The 7,593-nt window shown below is 43.2% G+C and overlaps 1 long non-coding RNA gene across 1 annotated transcript; it reads left to right on the top strand.

Moving 5' to 3' along the window:
* The first annotated feature begins 412 nt into the window (after positions 1-412).
* LOC147032002 (uncharacterized) lies at positions 413-6,865 on the top strand. Its single transcript, XR_015051895.1, has 3 exons — positions 413-527; positions 5,511-5,605; positions 6,680-6,865. It is a non-coding gene; the product is annotated as an uncharacterized LOC147032002 (long non-coding RNA).
* The last annotated feature ends 728 nt before the right edge of the window (positions 6,866-7,593 follow it).

Genomic DNA, 7,593 nt, shown 5'->3' on the forward strand with positions numbered 1-7,593 from the left:
ATCACAATATGAGACGATAAAACCAAGAACCCAGAATTGGCAAGGCATGATGAAGGAGTTCTGTTTAAGCCTTTGTTAATTACAGGCTTCACATTGGGATTTGGGCAATAATTTCACATTTAACAGCATATTAGCTCGAGCTTCGCAATTCCTTCGGTTTTATTGTTCACCATGCGCAGAGCATATTCATCAGCAAGCACGGCACGAGGACGGACTGGGAAAATGGGCACTTTTGGACACATTTTTCTCAAACACTTGTATTATTTTCCTGCCGGTAGTAAACGCTGTCATCGTGATTTAACCTTCGGATTAGAGGATGGCGGAGTTATTTCCTCCAAGTTTTTTTATTTATTAATTAATTAATTTATTTAAGATTGCTTTCAGGACCAGAAGCTCTTCGATGGGTCTTTTGTTTAATACGGATGACAGAGACGATGACGAACAACACCGCAGGACTCACCTGGAGGCAGAGGTCACGTGACGTCCAATCTGATGTGCGAGACCCGGTGGTGAACGGTGGTTCAACGGTTTGTATAACACGAGTTATCTTATCTTTTGTTACGTTTGTGGGGTACAGGGTAGTTATAGTTATAAAAATGTAAGGCCTCAGCATGGACTATAATTATTAGGCCGACGTCTATCTATTCTATTGGGTCGGAAAGATCATTCTGAGCACCTGTATCAAGTACTTAGTGGTTAGGTTAAGTTATCCTATTACTGCGTGCTGTTCTTCGTGGTGGTGGTTGGTTAGGTTAAGTTATCCTGTCACTGCATGCTGCTAGAAAGTGCTGTTGTTCGTGGTAGTGGTTGGTTAGGTTTAGTTATCCTGTTATTCGAGGTAGTGGTTGGTTAGGTTAAGTTATCCCGTTACTGCATGCTGCTAGAAAGTGCTGTTCTTCGTGGTAGTGGTTGGTTAGGTTAAGTTATCCTGTTGCTGCATGCTGCAAGAAAGTGCTATTGTTCGTGGTAGTGGTTGGTTAGGTTAAGTTATCCTGTGACTGCATGCTGCTAGAAAGTGCTGTTGTTCGTGGTAGTGGTTGGTTAGGTTTAGTTATCCTGTTATTCGTGGTAGTGGTTGATTAGGTTAAGTTATCCCGTTACTGCATGCTGCTAGAAAGTGCTGTTCTTCGTGGTAGTGGTTGGTTAGGTTAAGTTATCCTGTTGCTGCATGCTGCAAGAAAGTGCTATTGTTCGTGGTAGTGGTTGGTTAGGTTAAGTTATCCTGTGACTGCATGCTGCTAGAAAGTGCTGTTGTTCGTGGTAGTGGTTGGTTAGGTTTAGTTATCCTGTTATTCGTGGTAGTGGTTGATTGGTTAAGTTATCCCGTTACTGCATGCTGCTAGAAAGTGCTGTTCTTCGTGGTAGTGGTTGGTTAGGTTAAGTTATCCTGTTGCTGCATGCTGCAAGAAAGTGCTATTGTTCGTGGTAGTTGTTGGTTAGGTTAAGTTATCCCGTGACTGCATGCTGCTAGAAAGTGCTGTTCTTCGTGGCAGTGGTTAGTTAGGTTAAGTTATCCTGTTCTTCGTGGTAGTGGTTGGTTAGGTTAATTTATCCTGTTGCTGCATGCTGCAAGAAAGTGCTGTTGTTCGTGGTAGTGGTTGGTTAGGTGAAGTTATCCTGTTACTGCGTGCTGTTGTTCGTGGTAGTGGTTGGTTAGGTTAAGTTATCCTGTTACTGCATGCTGCTGGAAAGTGCTGTTCTTCGTGGTTGTGGTTAGTTAGATTAAGTTATCCTGTTACTGCATGCTGCTAGAAAGTGCTGTTGTTCATGGTCGTGGTTGGTTAGGTTAAGTTATCCTGTTACTGCATGCTGCTGGAAAGTGCTGTTGTTCATGGTCGTGGTTGGTTCGGTTAAGTTATCCTGTTTCTGCATGCTGCTAGAAAGTGCTATTGTTTGTGGTCGTGGTTGGTTAGGTTAAGTTATCCCGTTACTGCATGCTGCTAGAAAGTGCTGTTCTTCGTGGTAGTGGTTAGTTAGATTAAGTTATCCTGTTACTGCATGCTGCAAGAAAGTGCTGTTGTTTGTGGTAGTGGTTGCTTAGGTTAAGTTATCCTGTTCATGCGTGCTGTTTTTCGTGGTAGTGGTTGGTTCGGTTAAGTTATCCTGTTACTGCATGCTGCTATAAAGTGCTGTTCTTCGAGGTAGTGGTTGGTTAGGTTAAGTTATCATGTTACTACATGCTGCAAGAAAGTGCTGTTGTTCTTGGTAGTGGTTAGTTAGGTTAAGTTATCCTGTTACTGCATGCTGTTGTTCGTGGTAGTGGTTGGTTCGGTTAAGTTATCCTGTTACTGCATGCTGCTAGAAAGTGCTGTTGTTCGTGGTCGTGGTTGGTTAGGTTAAGTTATCCTGTTACTGCATGCTGTTGTTTGTGGTAGTGGTTAGTTCAGTTAAGTTATCCTGTTACTGTGTGCTGTTGTTCGTGGTAGTGGTTAGTTCAGTTCAGTTATCCTGTTACTGCGTGCTGTTGTTCGTGGTAGTGGTTAGTTCAGTTCAGTTATCCTGTTACTGCGTGCTGTTGTTCGTGGTAGTGGTTGGTTCGGTTAAGTTATCCTGTTACTGCATGTTGCTAGAAAGTGCTGTTGTTCATCGTCGTGGTTGGTTAGGTTAAGTTATCCTGTTACTGCATGCTGCGAGAAAGTGCTGTTCTTCGAGGTAGTGGTTGGTTAGGTTAACTTATCCTCTTACTGCATGCTGCTAGAAAGTGTTCTTCGTGGTAGTGGTTAGTGAGGTTAGTCGACCAGATTTTGTCCGACAGACCTGAGTAAAGACTGCTTTTCTTTCTGGACCTCGCTGTGGCCCGTTTGATTTGACTCGGCCTTGCCCGCTTCACCCATGTTTGAAAATGTCGTTGGATGCTTGATGTGTGACGACGTGCTCTCGCAACGTAGTTTGATGACAAACGACACTGTCTTTAATCTGTTGAATAAATGTGTGTTCGTTTGTTCCCATTGAGCTGAAGTGAGGGAATATATAATTTCGCCTTCTTCGGAACCGCCATTTTGTGAAAAAAAACCACGTGATCAGTGGCACTTCTCGCGAGATTTCCTGCGAATCAGGATTGGCGGGCCTCGCTCAATGTAATGTCGTAAATAAACGAAGTGAATCGTTTTTTCCATCTCCTCATGTCTTTCACCTTCCTTTTTCTCTTTTATTCCCCCCCCCCACCCTTTTCACATTCGACCTTTCACTCCACGTTCCTCCATCATATCATTTATTTTCAGGTATGTATGTATGTATGTAATTTAATTTTATTTAATTATTTATTTGATTATTTATTTATTTGATGACTTATTTACTTACTTCAAGGTCCCATGACACCCAAAAGTACTGAAATTGCATATATATATATATATATATATATATATATATATATATATATATATATATATATATATGTCCTATAGGAGTTTTTCATCGTGATTTCAGATCTGACAATGTTTTTTCACAATACTCGTTCTGTAAACTGTAAAATAAAAAAAAACAAACCTCTTCGGGAAAGCCCCTAAAAATTCTGCCGAAATGTGCGTGACCAGCGCAGCGCAGCGGACATGGTTCTCCGCGGTGAATCAATCGCAAGCAAGGCCAGCGCATGTCATCGGCCGTATCTCTCCGCGCATAAAACGAAGCAATCTGGCTGTCCGGATACGATGAAAACTTGTGTGCAGAACACACCTTGCGACACAATTACCTGGAGTAGTCCGATAAATCTGATGTTCTGTTGCATTTTTATTTATTTTATTCCTACTGTGGTCATGTAGCGCCAGTAGAAAACAATAAGCCTGGTGTTGGCTTTATGGTTAGGGCAGCGGCTTGGGATCCTAGGGTCCTGAGTTCAAGCCCCGTTGGCCACTGAATTAAAATACACCAGGAGGTTGACTCAGCCTGTCATCCTTCCGAGGTTGGCAAAATAAGCACCAGTGTACTGGTAAGGGGGACACTGCATCAGTGGCATAGCCGCGTCCCAACCAATGATGCAACCAGCAGCTACGAGAGAGAGAGAGAGAGAGAGAGAGAGAGAGAGAGATAAAAGAAAGCTACAGCATGTCAGATTTATCGGACTAGTCAGACGGACGACGGATTTATCGGACGACATTGCTTTTGATGATGGGTACTGCATCAGGTTTCAGCCTCCTCAGCTTCTTCAAACTAAACGGCGAATAGAGCCCGAGATCAAAGTCACTGCCTTCGAAGTGGGCGCTACAAATGACGCTCGTGTCGCTGGGGCCTTTCCAGTTTCCCCTCGTCAGCTTCGCTTTAGATGTCCATATTCTCCGAAGATTCTCATCTTTCAGGAATACTGTACATGAAGGCTTACACCGTCTTTGCTTGTATTGCTGCATCCTGCTACGATACATCTTGCAGGCATTTTCGAAAGTACGGCTGAAGCTCTTAAAAACCCTCGCGAAACAATCACAGGAATTAAGACGATCAGTGAGACAGCAAACACATGTGCACAATGCATTTGTACGTACTTTATACGGCGTGCGACATCGAGTCAATCCACTCTGTGCGAGTCTCGTTCTGGAGATGACGTCAACGCTGCGATTCGCAGAAGTCAACTTTTTTAGGGGCGGGGCAAAGCAAGTTGTGAAAAGCACGAGAAATGTTCGAAATTTGGTCTAATTATCCGATTTTTGATTTAAAAAAAAAGAAACATGGGTGATTTCTTCACTCGGAAGGTCAAGTTAATATATAAATAACCAGAAAGTTTTGAGTGTCATGGGACCTTTAATTACTAACACCTTTTGCGCACGCAATATGTCGACGGCCATGAAGGTGCCAGTCACGGCACACGATTTGCACACCGGGTTCTCCACCCTCACACCAAGCTCAGTTGATGGAGTGAAACTTTTGTTTGCAATTATAAGGTTCTGCATCACGCCGATAATGTCCGAGGCTCGAATCCACAACAAAAGGTTCCAATTAAAAAGCCAATTCGCTCGCATAATGTGCTGCCACTTATACCTGGTGCTGTCAGGGCGATGATAAAAGAAGTTCAACTTCATCGTAAGCAACGAACGCCGCGTTCCCTTCCCCCAAAGCACATTTATCACAATGCGATGGGAGATCAATAATTTCTCAGCATGGCACATAAGGAATGATCCATTTCCTTTCAGAACGTTTGACTTCTCGTTATAATCCTCCCCGAGTATTTTTGTTTCCACTGCGACTCTTGGGTTTTTAACCCTGTTGCTGATGGGGGGCTTGAAGAGGACCTCGTGACGTCCGACACCAAATTGCGAAGATGATATTTCGCTTGCGACAAAACTTGCACTCGAACTCTTTTGGCGGTTTTCTGAAAGTCACCTGACGTGTGATCAGTGGTGGCAGAGACATTAAAATATGTTGCTGAAAAATGGAAATGTTGATGTCTGAAGGTCATAATGAGTTGAAATCTGTATGACACGTTTGTTGTCATACCAGCTGTTTCATAAACTTGATCTTTGAAATAATCTGTGTCTGTTTCTCTGTGTCTCTATATCTCTATCTCTAATCTCGCTATTTCACAGGCAGGGCGATTCGTCAATGTGTGTACTGGGCCTCCCATCTGCCAACATTAGTTGGTGGATGTTGAACATCCCAAGGTGATCTTCGTAAAGACGAGGTGAGCTATCGCCAGCAACATGGACAACTTCTAAATTCCTGCCAAAACTACTTAGTCGAATGTCATGGCCGACCCGTTCGTGAAAGACTTGGGCTAAAAACCTCCCCAGGCCAATCCCACAAACACGTGGGAATAATTTCCACCGTTATAGAAAGAAGTGTTTCCTCCCCTCCTCTCTTCCTGTTCATTCATTCCCTTGATGTTTGCTGTACTGTCATTTCTACCCTGCTCTTCCATGAACCTCACTCCTGTAAAGAGCTTAGTGCTGGCCTAACGGTCAAGATGGCTGGCTTAAGATATTTGTGTCTCGAGTTAAAGCCCCTGTTTTGTCGTTGAATTAACACCAAGTGGGTTGACTCAGCCTGTCATCCTTCTGAAGTTGGCAAAATGAGCACCAACTTACTGGTAGCAGGGGCACTGCATCAGTGGCGCAAGTATGCCTCCAGAAAAATAATGCAGCCAAGCAGCCACGGGCTGCACAAGAATAAATAAACTCCTGTGAAGGATTTTAAAATTTTTTAAAAATTTATTTGACATTTTTCATGGTCGGGTTCATCCAACGGGTGGTGGAGTACAGTGGATAAGGTGAGCGTGCAAAAACTCCACTCCCAGCTGGACTTCACAAGTCATTATTAAGGAGACGGATTCACATGGCGGGTTGCAGGTGGTCTTCTAATGCTACGGGGTAGATTGTGCATTCATTTGAAAAAAATCCAAGTCAGGCAAAACACAGGGCAAAATTCTATCAGCTTCAACAAAATTACTGCAATTCACCCTGACATCATCACCAAGTGGATAAGCACTCTTTACTGCACGGAAGGAGTTGTCCTGAATCGTTTTGGGCCATTGCTTATTCTGTGCATGAATTGGATTCCTGCATCTCCAGTGCAGTGTGGCATCTGTAGTGCAGTGTGACTGGCATTCATTAGTCTGGGGTCTTTCAATTTCAAAGTCACAACATCGACTTGCCATGTTGGCCTCCTCCGTGTCAATTCCCACCCCTCTCTCTCTCTCTCTCTCCACTGCCCCCCTCTCCCCCCAAACTATTCCCTCCTCCACCCTTTCCCTATGCAGATCTCTTCATTTTTCTGGATGACATTCTATCTATCGAAGTGAAAATGAAGGACGAGGATTTTTCGAGATTCGTGGACTTTTCTCTGCACGATTGTTGTTTATTGCAAATTAATTGTTTCATAACATTTTCTCACTCCTGTCCAATTACTTTCATTTTATATATTCCTATTTAGCTAGTCATCATTTTGTTGTCGAGTGTTCCGTCATTAGGATTTTGCCTTTATACCGGCAATGGTACAGGAATCTGGTTTATGAGATGCTTTGTCGCTCTAACGTCAATTGTCTGCATTAGCTCCTTCGTCTTTCAATTATCAAAGTATGGTCTTCAAACATTGTTACCTCCATCACAGAATGTGGGCCCAGATTATGTTTTCACCCCTGTCTGTCTGTCTGTCTGTCTGTGAACAGGATATCTCAAAACGTAATGCACGGATTTGGACAAAACTTGGTGGAGAGGTTGGGTCTGTGACGAGGACGAATTGATTCGATTTTGGTGATGATCAGAATCTTTTAAGTGATTCTTCTTCATTGAGTGATGGAGCTGAAAACGATATACATCATATCTCGAAAAGTTGTGGACTAGTTATGACAAAACTTGGTGGATGAGTTTATGTGACAAGAACAGTTGGTTAGGGTGACTTATTAAGCTTTCGAAAGCACCTATCATTCTTCCTCAGAGGTTTTCCAATATTCTAACACCACTCCTGAAAGTGGTATAAAGATCATGGGTCAAAATTGGGTATGACAAGAGATGATGGTGTACTGCTTGCTTGATTCAAGTCCTGGAAGGAAGAGTGAGATGGAACATCCTCTGGAAAGTGGGTCCAGAGATTGGAGAAGTGATGAATATTAGAGATGAGGTGTGCATTGAGCCTGGATTTTGAAAGTTGTTGAGGAGGGTTGAAGGCTGAAGA

Source organism: Eptatretus burgeri, chromosome 2 (assembly GCF_056783735.1).
Source record: "Eptatretus burgeri isolate ZD-2024b chromosome 2, Ebu_testis_v1, whole genome shotgun sequence".
Lineage (NCBI taxonomy): Eukaryota > Metazoa > Chordata > Myxini > Myxiniformes > Myxinidae > Eptatretus > Eptatretus burgeri.